This window comes from Lichenostomus cassidix, chromosome 2 (assembly GCF_008360975.1).
Source record: "Lichenostomus cassidix isolate B80296 chromosome 2, HeHo_3.0, whole genome shotgun sequence".
Taxonomy (NCBI): domain Eukaryota; kingdom Metazoa; phylum Chordata; class Aves; order Passeriformes; family Meliphagidae; genus Lichenostomus; species Lichenostomus cassidix.
Genome location: NC_139482.1, coordinates 111,272,052 through 111,294,765, shown reverse-complemented (window position 1 = coordinate 111,294,765; position 22,714 = coordinate 111,272,052).

The window sequence follows — 22,714 nt, the reverse complement described above, 5'->3', positions numbered from 1 at the left end:
TCCTTTACTACCATTTAAAATAATTGCTAGTCTAGTTCAGCTTTATTGTCAACAGTGTGAATTTTGGTTAATAATGAAAATTTTGGTGGTTAAGAGTGGAGCTTGTCTCTGGTGTAATTTCTCTTTCTGGATGTAGTTGTCATTCATGTTAGAAATAATTACTGTACAACTGCATACCTGGGGTTCAAAAGATATGCCTGGTGTATTAAAAATGCATGAGAAGGATTATTGATTGGTGCCACTTTAAACTTGTGAAAAAATAGGCCACCTTTATATCCCTTTGTTAATACTGAAATCCATCAGATGCTTAGAAAAGTGAAGCATAGTTAGCATAATATTATTGGACTCTGGACCTCCATAATAGAATCTGACCATATGTTTTATGATGGTTAGCTTTTTCAAGAAGTGTAGTCTCTCTGCAAATTACAAAAAAAAAAAAAAAAATTGGAGTTCTTTCAAACTAATCTGCCATTTGATTTATTAGGAGATAATTTAGTTCATGTCTGTACCAGCAGAGCAATTGGCTCCATGATGGCTATATTCAGAAGTGAAAATTCAGAAAAATGCAATGAAATTCTGTTGTGCAGAGTTTATTGGCCTGGACGCAGGATCCCATAAGCTATATTCTTTCCCAATGTGTTCTGGCACATTCCCCAGCGCTACACTCCGTTATAAGCATTAGACAAATCACTTTAGCTGAAGCTTGGCTACTTGTTCATTGCTCTTCAATATCACTTGACTGAATTTTATGTAGACTCTTTATAAGTCTTAATTACAAAAAAAAAAAAAATCCAAATGTTGTTGAGGTAAGATAATGGTTTGAAGGAAAATTTTCAAAAATAGAAACAGTGTCAAGAAAAGAACTAGAAGATGATGAGACCATTAAGGCCATCACAAAGGCCATCATTAAGGAAGACAAGAATTTAAGATTACATTTATTTCCTTTGATATCATTTCTTGCTGGTATCATTTATACCAGTAAGACTTGGTAATATATTCTGGGTAAGTGAATCCAGATGGAATATGAAAACAAAGCAAGCAGATTCAGTTCCCATATTAGCAAATTTCCGCACTTGACCTATTTCTCATAAAGAGTAAAGAAAAGTTTGAAATGTAGCTCACTCAAGGCAAAAACTCGAGTTTTAAACTGAAGGCATGCAGTACAAGAGATTATTAAGGTATGTTTTAAGATTCAGCAGAAAGTAAGTCACAGTTAATTTCTACTGATTGTCAGAATACTTGTATTCTCTTTTACATGAATCAAGGTTTTCCTTAAAAACATGAAAAATAATAATTTTTAACCTTGTTCACAGTAAGATTTACAAAGAGAAATTTACAAAACGCATCATTTAACAGCAAAAGAATTGCTTACCCTTTCAGCAACACTTGCAGACTTCTAGTGGAAATAGAAGTAGATGTACCAAAGTCATAACCTAGATCTGTGAATTTTATGTCTGTCTGGTTTTTGTGTTTAAATAGAAGTGGAATATTTCAGGTTGTAGGCTCACATTTATGATCTACATAGTGTACTCACTAAGTTCCTGTGTACTTGTTTGTACATGCTGTCACCCATAAAGTATGGCCAGGAATGCAATGTAACAACAATTTTTCAATTCTGGCTTAGAAAAGCTGACTTCTTGATTTGCTCTCTTTTTCCAATAGTGCTTCAGAGAATTCTCTATTTTGTTTTTTGTTTGGTTTTTTTTTTTTTTAATTGACTGCACCTGGTAATCAGTACACAATATATGAAGTAGCTAGTAAGAAAATCTTCCCAAACTGGCAAAAAGCAAATTAATACTGGCAGCTGATCACAGCTTTTGGCACATCCTCCGTAATATGTCCTGGAAATCTGCAACAGTGAAGCTGCAATAATTTTATATATATGACTGGAAAAAGGAGAAAATAACCCATAAAAAACATCAACCACCCTTCCCAAAACAAACATCAAAAAACAAAAGCCCCAAATGCACAATAGGATACTATTTACATAATTTAATTACTAAAAAATTTGTGTCTCTGCTGTTGATATTAATGTATGAACATTTGAATGAGCAAAACAATCCTTCTTGAAAATATTCTTATAGTGGGGTACAAATAAGAAGTAGATTTTCTCCTCTGACTTGTTAAAAATATTAATAATTTCTCCCTCTAGTCATAATACTACTCTAATTGGAATGATCTTTATCTCATCTCTACTTCTCTTCATATTCATTGTGTGGAGATGAAATCAAAAGCACAAGTACTGAAACAGAACCAGTTTTTAGCACACTGCTTTTGTTGCACAAAGAACTCAGAGGTGCAAGTAGGCTCAGCTTATGTCCAGACCACCTCTTTAAAATGGCACTGTTTTGTTCTCACATGATGAATAATGATTTCACAAAATTTAATTTCATCAATTATAAAAACAGAGACAAAGCTCAGAACAACCTCTTAACCTTCTGAAATGAATTTGAAAAGGATTTTAGCTCTGAAATGGAAAAAATATATTTGTTTCAAACACATTATTTTGTTCTAAGCTACACATCCTTTATTGTTATATTGGTCCCAGCATTGCATCCATAGGTTAACTTTAGTCTCTTCCAGATGATCCATTTAACATTTGAAATGATTTTTACAGAGTTCACATTTCACGCACACTAAAGGATCTCAATTTGGATTATCACAGTTTACAACTGGGAATCTAATATGATATTATCCCTTTAAAGGAGTATGCAGTAGTACATAGGAATGAATACTCTGTAGGAATAAGTGAGTTGATTTGAAAACAGACATTTGCCCTGAAATATTAATTTTGAACATGTACACATGAAGACACTCTGCTCTGGGAAGATAAGGTATATTCAAGTATTATTGTCAATATAATGGAACAAAAAAAAGCAAATTCCCAGACCCATTCAGAAAATGAAATCAGTAATATAATTAGTAGAAGTAATTAGGAGAGGAATTGTTTAAAAAGAAAACAGAGTGAAAGAATTGTTCCCCACTTTAAGAAAATACATTTTGAAACATGTGAGGGTCTTCTGTCTTGTCTTAACACATTTATTACAGTTACGTGGAGTTTTGCTCACTTTTCTAAGCACTGCACCACTGAAACTGCACTGACAACATTAAAAGATTTTAATGGTGGGAAAGAACTTCATTGGACTCTGATAAGCTTGGTATCAATATGGGCTCATTGCTTTTAAAAATACTGATCTGCAAAAATGAAAAAGTCCTGAACCAGGCACACTGTGCACATTCTGTCAACATTTGTCCATGACCTGGGGAGCTGACATCTTTAAATATGTAAATTGAGACTGAGAAAATTAATAAAATTTGTTTTTATCTTGTTCTTTGATTAGCTGGAGCACTATCCAGTCAAGAGAGTCCATAGGATGCATTTTAGCAGTATGGGTATGCAAGAGATTGGGCAGCATTCACTTCAAACATACATTTTTCATTAAATGATGTCAACTAGACACCAAACAGAGAAAGAAGAGATTCAGATTCCACTGATGTCACCAGTCATTTAAGAATCATTTAGATGCAGGAGGTGGTTCCTGCAAAGAATCCCACAAGAAGGGAAGCAACTTACATTCTGATGAAGAGGGTGGTTTCCTATTTAGGAGGAAATAGAAGGATTTAGAGTGAAATATGAATCTGATCTAAATCCTAGGCTTTTAAAGAAAAATATTTCCCCAAGAGCATGAGACATACACAAGATCCAGAATTCCAACTACTGCAATTTCAGAATAATGATACTAAATCAGCTCAGTGGAGGAAAGACAGATCTTTCAGTAAGTAATTTAAATAACTACTTGTGGTTTCTTCTTTGATTTTTGATTGCTTGTGACAGTACACTTTTGGTACTTATTAATATTTGCTAGTATTTTCATTTCTTATTTTAAGGTAAGCAAGTATCACTGCTTATTTGATAATCTGATGTTATTTATAAAGAATGGTCTTGAGAAATTTTATCAATAGTCCACCCACTTGAGTACACCTGTATGCTGTATATCTATACATCTATATCTACATATATATATATACACATATATCTCTATATTTATATCTCTATATAAATTTGTAGCACATACAGCATTGCATTTAATACTAAAAATAGTGCACTTTCATTTAAAGAACTTGCACTTAGAGAAATGCCACAAAGGACTGAACAGTAGGGAGGAAGGATTTTACAGGGGACCAGATATTTTACGGGGGCAGGATATTTTACAGGGACCATGAGTGTCAATATCAGGCTGTCCAAGGTGCAGCAATGGATTTGACCATGTTTGAACCATGTGGGACATGGTGGGGGAAAGGAAGTAATAATTTGTGTTTTATTCTTTTATCCTTTTATTCATTTATCCACTTGAAAGCTTTTCCTTGAAACTGAAGATCTACAAATCCTTAGAACTTAATAATAACTTTGGTTAGTATCACTGAGCACTGCCGTGCGCTTGGAGACTGACAAAGATATTGAAGAGGATCTCCCACTGCCATCCCAGACCTTGTTCTGGACAGCTCCCCTTACCTCTCATTCAGTTTCCAATGTCTGTTGGAAGAGGCTCCCACACTTCATCATTTTCAGAGTTTAATTTTTCAGGTTGCCTTATTCCAAATCTAATTGTATTTCAGACCATCTCAGGCAAGATCCTGTGCTTTGCTCTGGAGTTCTGTTCCTTCTGTCACTGACTTCAAAGAGCAAAAGGCAAGATTCAGCATCAGAGCTGCAGCTGATTCATCTGAATACTCTGGCTGTGACAAAGTGAGTGAGTTTCATTGAGCTTCTTTTCTCAAGGGCAGTACCTAGCTTTCCTAATTCTCAAAAAAATATGTCATGCTTTCTAAGGAAACCTGGAAAAAATATTGCACTTCATTAGAGAAAAGTTTTATTTCTTCTTAGGATTCAAGCATACCTCTTCTAGAATTTAATTATAATAAATAAACTCAGACAACACCATGCTACCATAATGTTTGCATGAAGATTACTAGAAAAAAGTGTTAATTTTATTACATTTGAATGATTGTCATTATATTACATTAATATACTTCAATATTGCATTCAAGTATTACTTTTTCATTAGTGTCTCCCTGTTTGGACACCCCTGTCTGAATAATTGGGGTGCTGTATGCTGAAAAATATCACCAGCTGAATACTATTTGTTCTACAGAAATATATAACTCTAACCCAAAATACAGTAGAAAGGTTACTGCATGAACTAAAAGAAAAACATTTACAAATAGTTTTCAGTATATTTTAATTATTTTTTACTTTTAAAATTAATTTTATATTGCTTTTACCTGAAGTATTTGTTCTGGAAATTTCTCACATTTGACTGAATACTACACCACAGTTCCTACTCAAAAATATCCAAATTCTAATTCTGAATTTTGAAACTAAGAAAACTTCCCAACTGTTTTCAGAAATGTCTATGATACATTGATACATTCCTCATGTAGAATTTATTGATCAAAATATTTACTCATTAAGCACATGGAAGCATAGAGAAATTAATTAATACTCAAAGCACTTGAGTGTGATTCCTAAAAGTCTGGGCAGCTGTATTAAAACTGCTGCCAGCTGTCTAAGTGTTTACCTTAGTTGCAGGTAGATGGATAAGGAGATATTCAGAAATGAGAAAATAAAACCTCTAAAATATCATAGAAGTAATACATATATATAAATATATATATATAATTTTGACCACTGCTGGAAATTGTTAAGTTGCTGGGAAAATCCAGGAAAATTACAAATCTGGGGGTTTTTTTATGATTTAATGCTTTATGGAATTAATTTATGAACACTGCTGCTTTGTGAAGTGTCTTTGTGTATCCGTTTTGCTAAAAACAAAAAACAAGCTCAATCCGTATTCATCAGAAAATGGCTTTTGAGAGCCGTTAAATATCAGAGAGAGGATTTTAATCTTAAATTATGCAATCACTCACTGAAGGTCAGAACCAAAAGATGTAGCAACAACATTTGTATGTTGAAGATAATTATGTTTTAACTCTGTAAAGTACTATTAGTCATGTGACCACTGTTACTAAATATCTTAATGTCTTCTAAATGGCACTACTCCCCATGTAATCTATTCAGATATATTAACTATAAGAAGATGAAAATAGAATGAGACGCTTAAAGTACATCAGTAATCATGAATCCCGTAATGAAACCTTTATGAACTTTTAATTCATGAACTTTGAGGAATAAATATAAGTTTTAACAACCTGATAAATGTTAAAAAATATTTTCTGAAGAGTGTCTGAACATTTGATTATTTGTGATTTAGTGAAGGTATGGTAAATTTAAAAATGTTCTAGCATTATGAATCAAAGAGTGTTTTCATTTGTCAAAACCCCGAAACAAAGTAGAGTATGAGTAAACTTTTTGGTTTGCTTATCTTTGGTTTGCTTTTTAGTGTATGTAGTTCTGTCTGTACTGGAATGCCGTGTGCAACTAAAATTGAAAAATATAACTGTTCTAAATGTTTTTCTTATGTAAATGCTATCACTGATAGAATAAAAGATCAAGATATTCCAAATAGAGGCAGAGTACAAATCTTTCAAAATTCAAAGTGAAAAAAAATGGCTTTTTAACCTACTATAGAATCAAGAACAGAAAAAAAGAAATTGGTAGGATATACGAGTTCCAGAGAAATAGCTCTGATTCTTCCACAAACCTTCAGAAATTCTTCTGAAGCATTTTTCAGAAAAGCAGTTTTTAGGTTTAATGGTGCAATTCACAAAGACAGAAAGTTTTTCTCAAAAACCTTGAAAGACTTTTTTTTTTGTTCAGTCCTGTTTATGTCATTGCAGCACATTTAGGGAACAGGAAAATGACCACTTATACAAACTATGTGGGTATAAAGTCAAATGCACTTGTCTTTGTACAGACATCACTTCAATAAGTGTATGGGGAAGGAGAGAAAAAAAAAAGAAAATAGAAATACTTTTAATCTCCTAAAACTTGCAGCATGAATTCAAGCTGTTGCCTTAATGATTGAAATTTTATCTGAAGTTTTTTCAGACATTGCTGAAGCTTTCATCAGGCAGTAGTGTTTGAATTCAAATTCTTTATGAATAAATGCTTTGGATTTTTATGCATTTTAACCCAGCACTCATTTTTTCAGAGCCGTTATAGGCTCTCTTTTGTATTTATATACCTACTAAATATTCTGTTCCTGTTTATCTTGAAGGTTCTTTTCCTCTAAAGGAGAATTACATTTGTACTTTCAAATTACAATTTAGCTCACTTATTTTTTTCCTACCTACTACTGCTGATCAGACAATTGTATACTTTAAATTAGTGTACAGTTGCTCTATGGACAGCACAGATTGCCCGAACCTCTGGGTTTGCAACAGTTTTTAAAATAAGCAGTTCTTCAATCCTATGTGCAGGAAGCCTTTGAGAAGACACTGTATTCAAGGAGTTGGTGACTCTGGGCCAGACATTTCTGCTCTATTGGTGCTAAAAACCTCATGGGTTGGCATGAGCCGTTGCTCTAAGGAAATGACTTGAAGTGCCTTGTTTCATCCTGCACTGCATACTGCTGAATGATAGATAGTTTTGGGTTTATTCAAGGTGATATGGGAAGGTATGGGAAGGAGGCTGGACCTCTGCATGGATGGGATCTGTGCAGCATGCCACAGGAAAATCCATCAGATCCGTTCAATGCTGCAAAAAAGCTGGGTTCATATCACCCACAGAGGCATGATTTCCTACCTGTCTGTATTCCCCTTTTCATTCTGTCTTTATGCCATTTGTTCCCAGGTCTCTCCTACTGAGATTCAAAATAGCCCTGCACTACATCCCGCTCTCCTTTCCCTGTGCCCCCTTGCAGAACACCATGTGCCTGACAGGAAAATGCAGTCATTACCATTTTCTGCAAACTACGAGCCAGAACATTATGCAGCACTTTCTGGTTTAAAATTATCCCAAAGGAGTATAAATAAGTTAGTTCTCTCATTGATGTCATGTTCAATTATTGTTCTCAAAGAGTAATTGAGAGGCTTAAATTAAATTCTGCATTGGCTTCAAATGTTAATACTTGAAAAAATCCCACAAAACCTTAAAAACCAAACAGATAAAACCCCCAAGCCCCTGCAGTAGGGAACTATTGCTGGTTTAGTTCGACCAACTTACTTTTTATTTATGTTTTCAGATAAGTCTTTTATTTTTTATTCTTTTGTTTATCTTGCTCCTCTCCTTCCTTTATTTGTATCAGCAACAAATGAAAGTGAGTTTATCTTTTCTAGGACATTATTAGGAACCTAAGGGATGATTAACAAACACAAAGAAAATGTATTTTATTTATTTTTTTTAGCCATAATGAGTAGAATTTGAGTAGAATTTAAATAGAAAACCTTTAGGGGCTTTTCTGAGGTTATTCAGAGTTCTTTCAACAAAGTGTTTAAGTAGAAAGACTTAGGGAATATGGTGTGTAAAATTTTTTGATTTTTTTTTTTGTTTTGTTTTTTTGAATTTCAGAAACCTGTTGGGGATTTTATACAAAGGCTTAAAGTACTTTAAGAATCTAAGTAGTCAAGTATTAGAACTGAGGGCAAAGGTGCTGGAAATCAATGCAGGTCTGAATGATTTTTTTTTCTCCCTCAAGTCTTCCTCCACTTAGCCTGAAAGCTAGCTATCAGATTTTAGTTTTCATACAATCATTATATTAGAATACATTTTTATCTTCCTTTAGAAAAAAAATAAAGCAGAAAACAACATGCTTTTCAGATAAAAACACTAAATCTTTGTTAAAAATAATGAAGACTGAAAGGCTGCTAACTCTGTGTGGCGCCATCCCATCTAACATTTCAAAACTTGCTGTGCATAAAGCATCACAAAAATATTGGAAAAAGTACTGACATGAGAGGGATGAGCGAGAAGGAAGTGTTACCTCTTCTAATGCACACTAAGGCTTTTTGGGGATCCTTTAAGATATGTACACACTCCCTCTTTCTACCTCAGTAAGTGCTCTACCTCAATAAGTACTTCTCTCAGCACAGAATTTCATCTGGATTAACTGAAATTACCTACATGAGTATTTTCTATATAGTTGTCTGCAATAAAAAGTGTCTTGCCATATAAACACCTTTATAAAAAGGTAATTGTTTAAAAGGAATACTTCCTCCTTCATTTTGAGAAACAACTAATCAATTTTACCACATGTAAACCAGGATTAGTGGCTGACATCCTAATAGAAATGAGTATTGCTTCCACCCTGGAACTCTGTGTTACTTTTCTTTGAAAATGCATGTCTTATCCCACCCCTCAACTATTGGCTGATTTACCTAGCTGCTTTCTCCAGTAAGCTGATTTAAACAAATTCAAAGAGCACCAGAAAATAATTGAAGAAAACACAATTACTTTTATAATTACTAAGCCTTCAAAATAGTTTGGAAACTGTAGCTCTGTACCATTTTCAGGTTGTCTAATATTGATATTTTGGTTTATAGCTGATATTTCTCTCCCCAAATCTGTGTATGTCAATGAAGTAGAGCCCCTTTTGGTAGGCACACAGCGCCTACTTGGAAAGTAAAAACCATCTGCTTGGAATGACCACATTGGCATTGCTAGGTCCCTCATTTTTGGTAGCTGAGGCTAACACATTCAAGTTTATTTTCAGACTAGAACTTCTCAGCCAGTCAATTAATGCTCCTCAGCTGGAAGCCTTTACTGATAGGCTGAGGGGCAAAGTGGATGGGCTTCCCACAGTCCCTGAATCTTTTCTGCAATTCTCTGACAGCCTATGGCCAGCTCTATTTATAGCTGCACAGTAACACTGATATGTTCAGAAATTAGGAAGTGGCTCTGCAAAAATACAGATCCCCTAAAAATCTATTTATGCTATACCCAAACTCACCATTACCTTGACCTCAAGCATTTTCTGTATGCATTTTCAAACATATAAATTTCAGTTTCAGAAAGGACTAAAGTAACAGAGCTATACACATTCCAAATTTAATTTCAAATTAACAAAGGCAATTAACTGGAGCAATATATTGACCAAAAATAAAAAAGTTTGTCTTCTAAAATTCTTCACAATACCTTGCTAGACCTTCCCTGCTGCTCAGAAAATAAAATAATAGCTCATAGAACATTGAAAGGAGGAGAAAACTGCACCTAAAGATCTTTAAAGATTTGAGAACTAGATCTGAGCACAGAGTGCAAACAAAAGGCTTGACTTCTTCAAGTCTGTGCCTGTGATCCAATGATCAGGAAGTGCAGTTGACTAAGCAATTTTACATGAGATTAGTATATACTGATATACCATCAGAAAAACTATTCTGGCTTCTGTGAAGAGCTTGATAACTCCTGAATAATAATGATTCTTGTTATCTAATGTTGGAATTAGTAATATTCTGCTGCAGGGAAGAACTGATAAAGATATTTTTCTCTTAGGGAGAGGAAGAGAGCTTCAATAATGACAATATAAAAAATCAAGGAGACCTCCTACATTTTCCTGACCCAGAAATCACATAGAAAGAAAGTTTATTTCAGTCCGTCTTTCTTCTTCAGAAATTAAAATTTTCTATTATTTCTTAGTCATATTATACTCTTTTTTGGGAGCAGGCCTCTATTTATATTGTTTGCAAACTTGTGTGTTGCTACATAATTCTGTTGCATGTCCCGGCCTCCCAACTGAAATTCAAGCCCTAAATTATTTTCAGGGTTTGAAGTTGCGTTCAGAGAGTCCTTTTCTGTTCTGATGTCCTGCCTTTGCTAGTGTAACATTCCTTTCTTGATTTGTTCCCCTTGTGTGTATGAAATGGAATTCAAATTTTAGGCTTAATATGTCTGTCTTGGGTTTCATGGAAGGTGTAACCAAAAAGAATGTATTCTATGTATTCTAACTCACAAGGTTACATCATCCCATTGTGAGATGCCCTGCCCAGAGGGGAGGAACTGAACATTCCCACCTGCATATAACCTGAGTCTTTGGAACACTGGATGACAACTCCATAGGATTCCCAGAGGACAAGGGCTTGAGAGTCACCACTGGACTTCCAGAGACAGACCAGTTCTTTCTTCAGGATCACCACTTCAACCAGACCACATCCATCACTCCAACAGGACTGCAGCCACCATTTAACGAGCCTGCTATTTTTTACTTAAAGTAAAAGCAATAATACAGAAATGTCAGCTTAAACTGACAGAGTCAAAATATAACCTGCCACCCTGTTGGTCAGGGTGGTGATTGCAGAAGAGCAGTGGGAGGGGAAGGGTCTGGAGCACAAGTGCTCTGAAGAGTGCCTGAGGGAGCTGGAGTTGTTTATCCTGGAGAAAAGGAAGCTCAGGAGGGACCTCATCACTCTCCATAAGTACCTAGATGGGGGTTGTAGACAGGTGGGAATCAGTCTGGGAATTGTCCCAGGTAGGAAGTGAGAGGATGAGAGGAAATGGCCTCAAGTTGCGCCAGGGAAGGGTTAGGTTGCATATTAGGGAAAAAACTCATGGAAAGCATTGAACAGACAGCCCAGGGTAGTGGGGAAGTTACCATCCCTGGAAGTGTTCAGAGAATCTGTGGATATGGCAATTAAGGACATAGTTTAAAGGTGAGTATGGTAGCGGTGCAAGGTTGATGGTTGGACTTGGTGATCTTGATGGTCTTTTCTGCCCTTAATGATTCTGTAGTTCTGTGAACTAGATAAGATGCACCACAGTTTTGAAAACACCCTGTTGAATCATACTTACTTTAATTTTCTTCAATTTATAAGCCATTTACAAAATATTTGGAAGTTAAAGAGTTTGTTTAGACTTTGAGAATGGTGAATGAAGATTGAGTTTAACCTTCAAAAATATTGAAGAGTTTTGGACCCTGAAGAATGCCTATTAAAGAATAAACAAATTATGCACCCAGGAATATATAATTAAAAACATATTTGGCAATATTAAAATTTCATTTTAATATGTTTTATTTTATTAAAATTTCTTTTTAATTATGATTTTCTGTAACATCTAATCATGAGCTCCTCACTCTGTATGACATGGCCATGCCACTGCAAATGGCAATCACAGTATTAACTATTGAAGGGAGATAGATTTATAAAGAAACAGTGGCTTTGGGCTAGGGAACTTTGGATATTACTTTGAAGTGTAAATTGTCATTATACAACCTTATTAAAAAATGTTGGTTAGTTTTGTCCAAGGCACTGTGATTCCACAACAGGAAATCTTGTTCTTCTCTCCATAATGCTGAATTACCCACCTCAGCTGCTGGACATGTTACCCTGCTAATAACCACACTAACTGCGACCTCAGAATGTGACACATCTAATCCTTTCCCAGTCCCAGCTGAGACGATAAAGTAATTTTCTGGTTGGGATAGTGGCAATAATTAATGCCAGAGGTACAGTGTGAAACCTGACAATTTGTCACCACAGAATTAGCTATTTTGTGATGCTTCACCTCTGTGAAATCACATCTTACTCCAAGAGCACTGAACTCAAGTGTGACTGACTAAATTTTATAACATGAGTCAGAATATCACGGTCATGGTTAGAATCCCTCATTTGACTATCTGCCCCATTTCGTATATTTTGTCACAACAAATTTTCACCATCAACATGTTGCACTTGAAAATTTCAAAATAGTCATCACACTACATCCACTACTATATGAAGGGAGTATAGTATATTATCGCAATTGCCATCATAATCCTATGACTTCAAGTTATTTAAAAGAGAAGAATGAGAATTTTGAAATTTCTGCTACTTTTCATGATTATGCAAATGTTGTAACAAGAAGACACATTAGAGGAAAAACATATTAAGCTAATATTGCTCATTTTCAATATCTGTAAATCTAAAAATTCTATCCCTATAACGCCACAATTAATTTTTTAAAAAATAAATAACAAAACAAGTAATTGAATGCTGCTCTTAATGAAAGTAATTGGAAAGAAATATGTTGAGTGTTCTGTGTCTACTAAATTCTTCTATTTACTAAAGTGTTAGTTCTCACTAATGCTGCTTACTCTATTTCTTTAAGCACGACCTTTATTAACTTGATTAACCACACTATATTTTATAGGAGAAAGCTGTTACTGCCAGTTTTGGTTAGGCAGTTTTATAGTCTGTTGCTGAAGTTTTGACATTTATATCTCAATACAGAAGAGACATAACTTTAGGTTGAATTTAATATCTGTAATTCTTGACATGAGTAATAAACTAAACCTGAGTAGGAGGCTAGTTTTATTATTCCTTAAATTGTATAGTGATCACTGTTACTCTCTAATTTAATCAACTAGAATAGCTATCCTATAAATATTCATCATCATGAACATAAATTCCTGGCTTTCTTTTAGTGAATTAAGGTGATTTACAGAAGGGGAGGAATTAAAAATCATTTTAATATGATTATTAGATGTCTCTATTCTTTCAGGAATTACCTGTTTGTCTTGAAAGAATCACAGAAGCAGCTTACCTTGAAATAGGTCAAACATACTTATAATGAATGAAAATTGGTCATTTTATACTCCAGCTGGAATACACAATGGATGGACAAGATAGAAAATGTAGCTCTAGACCCTACAATGGGAACCTCCACTTCTGTTGTAATTGAGTAAAAATACCTGAGGAATTAAGATGGAATTTTAAAAGATTATTAGCTATTTCTGGCTGTACAGACGTGTTGGTTTCAATCAATATTTTTTCTAAATGTTTACTTCTCAATTTATATTTATCCTTGTAATAAAATTAATTCAACCTTTAACCCATATCTTCAAAACAGGAGTTTTATTTTAGTTTGTTTTTTTTTCCCAAGAATCAGACTGTTCTTTAGAATGTGTTTTATTTTTAGAAATATAATCATTAAAAATGCTCGTTACTTTTACATTTTCTAGTATAATTTCTTGGATATGCAGAGGATTTTCTAAGAAGCTGTCAATTATTTATCAGATACCCTAACCCTGTGTTTCAGCAAAACAAATTTTATTAAGAGAGACTGAAAAGTATAACTTCATGCTAGGTATAGAAGGAAATATTTCCTCTTGATAGTGACACAGACCTCTTGTCCTGTGTTTAGACTGATAACCTCTTGCTGTGCTAATGAGTAGAGACTGGCTATTGACTTTGGCTGACAAAGAAAGATCAGCCTGGTTAAAATGAAAGACACAATGCTACTAACACAGTGATACTAAATATGGAAGAGGGAACTGGGGGAGAGTGTTTTCTTGTTATTTATGAAAAAACCACTCACAACAAGCAAACAAACAAACACAACACACACACATACCCACAAACACACAAACATACCCCAATAATTAAACATTAGCTTTCAAGATCTAAGGTTAAAAAGGACAAGTAGATTATTTTCTCCGTGAAAAGCTACAGATGAACCTCTCAGAATCCACAGCCTGAATACTGAAGTTGAACTAAAACATAACTAAGGGACAACTACAATTCTATATTGGTTTTATTTGCTTGTTCTGCTTTCCAAAATTATTTGAGTAACTTATTCAAGATTTTTGTAGAGTCTACCCCTTTCATTAGAACAGCTTAAAAGGAATCTCTTCATTCTCAGTTCAAGAAAATAAACAAAAGAATCACCCAAATTTCACTTGGTGATTGCTGTTTAATGCAATAGTTGGATTTGTGGTATGGTCTTTAAGAGCATAGCATAACTGGCTGAGGAAGGACTAAATAAGTATGTAGGTCAGGATCTTCAAAGTGGCTCAGATCTGCTGCAGAGGGGATTTTTGGTGGGTTTTTTTTTTTAATTATTGATCTCTCATGCGACAGCCTTAAATGAGTTGAATTTTTTAATAAGAAATTCAGATTTGCTAATCTGAATTTGCTAATATTTGAAAATAAGCTTATTTAAAGTTCCGAGTTTTTTCTATAAATCCTTACATGTATTCTGTTTCTTCAACATTTTTCTCTTCTATCATCTTTTTTTTATTTTGTTTTACTGGACTGCTTGTCTTTTTGTCTTTCCATCTGTTTCATGTTTCTTCCCTGCTGATAATTTGTTCTTTAACCTTGTTGATCTTATGTTGTTCAAATTCTTTGATGGTCTTTCATGATCTCTTCTTTAATACTGGATCATGCTAACCTTAAACACTTCTTTCATTATTGATATGGTTTAGTTTCCCTTCACATAAAACTTCAGTATTGCTTCAGAATAATTTTTTATCCTGATAAAGAAATGGAATCAAAAGTATCTGACAATACCTGAGATATTAAAATAATTAGAAAGTTGGTCTTTTTATCCATTGTGAGTGAATTATGTATTTAAAAGTATAATTTCCTTTCTGAGTTTTACAACCCTGGCTGTGGGACAAAGATGAAGCACAACTGGAAGTCTATCAGTGGGATACTTAAGAAAAAGTGCTACCTGATCATTTAAAGTTTTATGAGTACTTTAAACTGTGAAGTGTGGAACTCCTGTTTCATATCACCATTAAAAATATAAAACATTGTCTCATTAAGAGTGACAAGGATGATTATGGTATGTTCTCCTCAAAAGGGGCTGATGGCTGAATAACATATCACCATAAAGTGACATCTCAGAAGTTCACATGAAAAAAATTACTACACCTGGCTGCAATGGAGTTTACTTTCTTCACATTAGCCTATATCATGTTGTGTTTTCTATTTGTAACTAAAGCAGTGTTGGTAATGCATCTGTTTTCATTATTTCTGAATAGTGCTTGCAAAAGATCGAGGAATTTTCTCTTTTCACTCTGCACTTCCCCTTTGTTGGGTTTTGTCTGAAATGATGTGAATTTTTTTCAGAGAAACAGGTATCATGCTGTGTTTGGATTTGCAACTAAAACCATGCTGACAATACTTTGATGTCTTACTTATTGCTGGGCAGTGTTTATAAAACATCAAGGCATTTTCTGCTTCTCTCACTGCCCCACAAGCGAGTGGACTTGGGGATGAGCAAGAAGTTGGGATGAGGACAACTGTGTCCTCATGACAGTTGATCTGAACTGAGGATAGAGATATTCTGTTCCATGTAATGTCATGGTCAGAAAAAAAAAGCTGGGGAAAGGAGTAATTGGGGGTGGGGAGGAGAATGTTTGAAGTCATGGGGTTTTTCTTCCCAAGTAACCATTATGCATCATGAAGCTCAACTTTCCTAAAGAGGCTAAACACCTGTCTGCCCATGGCAAGTGGTGAATGAATTCCTTGTTTTGCTTTGCTTGCATGAACAGGTTTTGCTTTACCTATCAATCTCTATCACAACACAGGAGTTTCTCACTTTTACCCTTCTGATTTGCTCCTCCATCCCACTTGAGGGGGGTCAGTGGGCAGATGTGGGGGCTGAGCTGCCTTCTGGGGTTAAGCTACACCACCACCCTTCCCCACAGCAAAAAGGCTAGGGGTGGATAAGAGTCTGGGAGGGAACACAATCAGGACAACTGACCAAAGGAATATTTCATACCACACAGCATTAAAATCTCAGGGAAAGGAGGACAAAGAGAGGAGTTTTGTAGTTAAGGAATTTTCTTCCCAAGCAACCATGACCACTGCAGAAAGCCTCCCTTTCAGGAAGGGCTAAACATCTGCCTGCTGATAAGTTGCTTCCATAAGCAACTTTTTCTTTCCCTGTTAAAATCTCAATGCCTTGATCCATGGGTCTTTTTGCCTTTCTTCTATCTTCCCCGTGTCCTATGGCTGGGAAGTAAACAGGTGTATGGATGTTGGCTGTTGGCCAGGTAGGACCACCACAAATAAAGACAATTAGGAGTCAATAAACTTTCTCTTCTACAAATTCTTTCCTTCCAACTTTCACAGAGCAAAACACAATTAAACTGTGTGCTGTATTCTTGAATTTTATTGTTTGTTGCACATTTAAAGATATGGGTACATTATATTCTTTTGCTGTTATTTTCACATGTTGTAAATAGTGGCTGCTTCATTAAATCCCCTTTTTTTTTCCTCAGGAAATTTACAGCAGGATCAGAATACACAGATAATATTGTGAAACAACCCAGGAACATTTTATTTTTTCACAACCAAACAAGAGGAAATTCTGACTGTTAAAGATGATGACTTAATAATTTCTGGTTTTTATTCTTCATGTATCTGTGACTTGGTGTAGCTCTGTGCTTCCTACAAAAGGCTAAAAACCTCTGTTCCCAGCTTCGTTAGCCAAAACAATTGCCTCTGAATAGAAATCAAAGAACATTTGTTGCCCTAGAGGCTGAAAACATGTAAACTACAGTGAGCTGGAAGAGGGGAGGAGCAGGACTGGGGTGATTAACATCATTGCCTGAGGGTGTGATTGGAGAATTAGGGACCAATATGCTAATAGGACAGTGTGGCTAGCACAGGTCTTTCCCATGAGAATTCCTTTTGTGTTTTATAAATAAAGATAAAGTTTGGATGTTATTAAAAACAGTGTCCCAAGATTTGGACGGTGCAGGCCTGGCCAATCTGGCCTAGGGGGAGGTTTCTGACTGACCAACCTGGGTGACCTTTGAAAACTCTATATATATGATGAAATCAAAACAATAAAGGTCTTTTCCTTCTTGCCACTGAGAACTGGGTTCTTTTCTCTGCTAGCGGCTCAACAGCGACAGGACAGAAGTTATAAAAGGTGAAGGGCTGGTGAGCCGGTGTCCATTTTGGGTCTAGTCCCACGAGGGGGCTTTGCTTGCCCTAAATATACCTTCAGGCCTTGAATAAACTTGTCTGCTTTTATTCTCATGACTTTGTCTTAACCTCTGTTTCAGGTAGCCTGTTTTAGGCATCAAATGGAGATAATTTATTTCCAAAATTATTTTCTCCCTAAAACAAAATGTATGCATAGAAATGTATGATAGAATAGTTCATTGTTTAGGTCTTCATACAATACTACCCATGTTCACAGCTGTGACCTAAAAGAGTAAAAGGAAATGGTCTCATTTATCAATTTTCTTGTGAAGGTTTAGAGAAATACTCTGAATTTAGTAAAAAATCCTTATTTTCGTTTAGATAAACCATAGGCATAAATAGGCTCACAGACACTTTTCAGATGTAAGGCTGATGAAAAGTTGATCTTTTATCAGATATCACCACTAACTTTTCCCGTCTGCCTACTCTTTCTGATGACAAGAGTTAATTGGAGATATTTGTTTCTTCATACTCACTTTTTTTACCCTCCTAAAGTGTAAATATACCTGGTTTGAGTGAACCAAGCTTATTTCAGTAGAAAACTAATAGTTTTATTTTCTTTGGGGGAAAATGTAATATTGTTAAAACAGATTTTTTTTCAGTTACCTTTAATTTTTACATATTTAATTTATACTATTTTCTCTTTTTGTGCTTTTTTCTTTCATTCTTACTTTTTCTGTTTCTTAATGTCTATATTCTGACTATTAAAATATCTACTTGGCTTTTGTTATAGTTTTGTGCCTGAGTGAGCTATTGAAATTCTTAGACATTGTTGTCCACTTCAAATTTCAAAAATTATTCATGTATTTGAAGAGATCCTGGTATGAGAAATTGGATTAGCACCTGCAACCTGTCTGATGATAACTCAAAGGGGATGTAACAAAAGCCCATTTACTCACATTCTTCCATATGGTAGGCCTCCCAGATTTTCTGTCTATATTTTCCCTCTGTCTCTCATTCTTTTTCTCACTTTATAACTCTGGAGAAGGTTTAATATTCCTTATATTTTTAGAGAGGTTGATGATTAGGGTAGCTATACTTTTGTCCATTTACTCCACTGTAAAAATTGCCACTCTTTTCATATGGTCTGACATTAAAGTGCAAACTGCTACACAGTCATGAGAGAGTGCTACACAGTCATGAGAGAGACCACATTATGTGAAAATGGATTCTTTTTTTTGCTCAACAGTATATTGATCTTCAAGGACAACCAATTTGTGCCAGCTGTCATCTCTTCCTGTTAAAATTATTAGTTTTCACCCAAGCTTGGTATCTTCTTTTTGGGTTGTCAAAATTTTTCTGCCACCTCCTGTGACCATCTCAAATCTAATTTAGGTGAGGAGAAAGTCTGGAATCCCATAATCTGCTCTGCTTTAACATACAAAGAGTATAGAAGATGCTTAGTTTCCATTACAAAAATAAATTATCTCCTGTGGAGAACAGAGAGGTTCGAATGAAAGCTGTCCCTGCTAGGATAAATTCTCTAGGAGGTTGTTGATACAGTGATTCACTACCTTATGAAAGTTAAACTGTTATAAAAAGGACCAGAAGATGGCAAATGGGATTGCTTACAGCGTAATTCATCAGCAGAGTCCTTTCTCCTACCAAAAAAGTCAATGTTAATTTTAATGGTACAGTCAATACAGGGAGAATTGCCTCATGCAACATTTAACACTTTTTTTTTTTTTTGCCAAATCGGCAATCTCCACCTTACATTGGCTAGTCAAAAATAGAGGGCATAGCACAATAATCACAAAAATATTTAAAAGGGCTGCCAGCCTCTCCATTTTACCTGAAATTAGACACCTCTCAATATCCATTCCAAAAAAACCTTTAAGAATTAAAGTTCTGGTTAAAATGAATTCTTACGATGTTTAACTGCTTTAAGTGGTAAGTGTTTTTTGAACTATTGTTCACAAAGCAAGTCCCAGACTCTGTGAAAAGTAATTAGTTCTGGAAAGAAAACCTGCATCAAGAGAGTTAATATTGTTTTTCCTCGAGGGTTTTTACAATGGTAATGAGACCAGTAATTCATTTGCCTAAGAATAAAAAAGACTCATTTAATCAGAGTGTCTTGACCGTAGTAGTCAAAAGAACTCTTAGGATTAGAAATTTGCTTTGCTAAGCACTGTTCAGCATAGAAAAATCTATTTTATCCCTCTCTTCTTTTCAGTATATTTTAGGGTTCAGAGAACCTAAAATAAAACTTCAGGCTTCATTTTTGTCAAGAACAAAACTCATTCTGCTTTGACTTCCCTCGTGCAAATTAATATAATGTATTTGTCTCTTTATTGTTTTCAAAGTGCACTGCGTCAAGCTTCAGTTATACGATAGTCATTCATCCCTTAGATCACATTCAGAATAGTGATAGTTGCTTGTATCAAATCCTTTGGGCAGAATGTTTAAAAAACTATTTAATAAGATCATGGAACTTCGTAAGTTCCATTTGCCTTACCAGAGAAAATAAAAACACTCACATAACTACATACTTTTCTGGTTTGGATTTGAATGGGACTACATTGTTCTTATTTGGACTCTTCCCCAGAGCCTAAGATATCATGGGAATAAATGTTTAGTCATAAGTTTTTAAGGTCAGATCAACAGTCTGGACAACTACTAAATGGATCAGCATTCATTCTTAGATTATCTTACTACCTTTGCTACACAGAGTGAACACAGATCCCATCTTGTAATTACACTTGTATTTTAGGATCCTCCTCTAGCTAAGTTATGTCTGTTGCCTTTTTTCCCCACTTTGAATTTTTTGTGTCATTTTATTCTGTCTTTGTGCCTGTTACATTGATTTCTAGGCTAAACCTCATTTTAGAATGTGGCATTTTTTCCCACACTATTTCAGACAACCTGTAGATTTTTCCATTAAGCTATTAATCTTCCCATTAGTTTTTCTGTCCCTTGAAACTGACAGTGCCTTTTTTGAGGCATTTCAAAATGGCAACTGTATTAAGCAGTATGTACAAAAATTATATAAATTTTAAAACCCCCACAAACCCAAAAAACACAATGTCCCAAACCTTTACTAATAAATAAAGTGAATTGTACTTTAACAGCATAAAAGATGGAGAATGGGGAGTGAAACAGTTTACAGCTGAGATAAAGGTATTTCCAACCACTCAAGTCCTCAAAAGCTGCTTCATCTTGTTTGTGTAGTGCTGTGCTCATGATACTTGGTTATCCCTCAATGATTCTTGAATCTCCTTTGTTCCTGGTCTTGTTTCTTGCCAAGAACCTTCTCCCTCTTTTGGCAACTTCAGTTATTTTTCCTACAGCCAGTCTCCCCTAGCTCTGTAAATTATTTCCCTTTCTGTTAGGAGGAACTCCCACATCTATTGGGTAATAAGTCAAATATTTCAGATTCCCCACCGAGTAAATAGAAAGAAGAAATCCTGTCCTGCATTCTCTCAGTTTGGGGATTAAAATAATTTAGAAAACACCTTACACTGGAGCACATGTAATTAATTAATTTCTTTCTTTCTTTTCCTTCCTTCCTTCCTTCCTTCCTTCCTTCCTTCCTTCCTTCCTTCCTTCCTTCTTCCAGAAATGATAGCAACCAACTTAGAACCCTAGATTTTAGTTTCCCTACCTTAGAATTCCCTGTCAAGTTACTTAGTTCCTCTCTCCTTCTTACAGTGCCTGTCCCACCTCCAAAACATAGTAGGCAAGTTTAGATGAAACCTCTGTACAGGTTGCCTCTCCTCAGCCAAGGTGAGATGACTAATTATGTACTTAACTATATGGCATGTTCTAGGTGACAAGAATAACAAAGGGTAATATAAATAAGTAGGGCATTGCTTCCTCCCTCACTCCCGTAACTTTTTAAAATTAATGATTCTTTCTTCTTCTTGATGGCCTGGTTTGTCCTACAGAAATCTTCCAAAGACATAATGCTAGAACTTTGTAAATTATGCATTAAAATAAATACTTATTTTATAATGACTTAATTAAATACAACACATTAACAAATAGGGAGATTTCTATAAAAAGCAAATGTTCCACAACAGATACTAAAGCTTGGAAAAAAGGTATTGAGCAGTGCTTCAGCTAAACATGTCCTGATACATTTTAGGGTTTTTTTCAGAAGTCAGGTTATAGAATTTAGCACATTAACTTTGGAGCAACACTTTGCATTTGGAGTTGAACACAACCAGAAGACTTGGAATACACATAGATATGTGTGCAAAAGATGAAGGTTACAAATAAAAAAAGTATATGTACATAGAAATCTTACATATGCATTTTAACTTCTGTGCTGTAATCTCAGGTCCAGGGTGTGAACTCAGGGTGGAAATTGAAATTTATTTAAACAGATGCATTTTATTAACTCATATTTTCAAAAGGCAAGACAAAGTCTCTCTTGTAACAAACTGATTTTTATTTGTGCTAACTCCTTCTCCCTTTGTTTTACTTTTGCTTTTTCCTTTTTTGCAATTTCCTAACATATAGGAGTCTTTTTTACTGCCAAGCCTAAAATCACCTTCCTGATGTTCTTATGCTTCATTGTTGCATTCTATACCTCATAATTTATATATGTTTTAAAACTAAGAAGAAAAATTTTTAAAAAGCAGGACCTTTTTCTATAACATAGAAATAGTCGTCCTTTTCAAATCAGTCTTTCACATGAAAATCATATAATTTTTATTACCTGCTCCTGTAAGTGTCCTTGCTTAAGTAAAATAGGTAATTAATAAGGCAATAAAAGACTAGAAAGAGTTCCTAACTGCTCATTTAACAGTTATAGTAAAAATTATAAGTACTGTTTCTGATTTTATATATCCAAATAAAGTGTAACTCAGTGATGGAAAGTGTTTTAAAAAATAGCTAACCTTTCTGAAATCTTGATAAATATTAACTTAAAAATGTCTAGCAGCACTTTCTGTTCTCTTTAGTGCCAGTAAAGTATTTGACAGACTAAGGAAGGATTATCTATTTAATGCACTAGATAAATTTGGATCCAGAAAAAATTTTTGTAAATGGATTAAATGCTTACTTATAGAAGCATGGCTTACTGGGCTAAGTATCAGGACTGAAATCCCCACAATCCTTAAACAACAGCTCTGAATCTTTCTCACCCTTGTTTTTCTTCTTTCAAAAGGATGGATAGTTC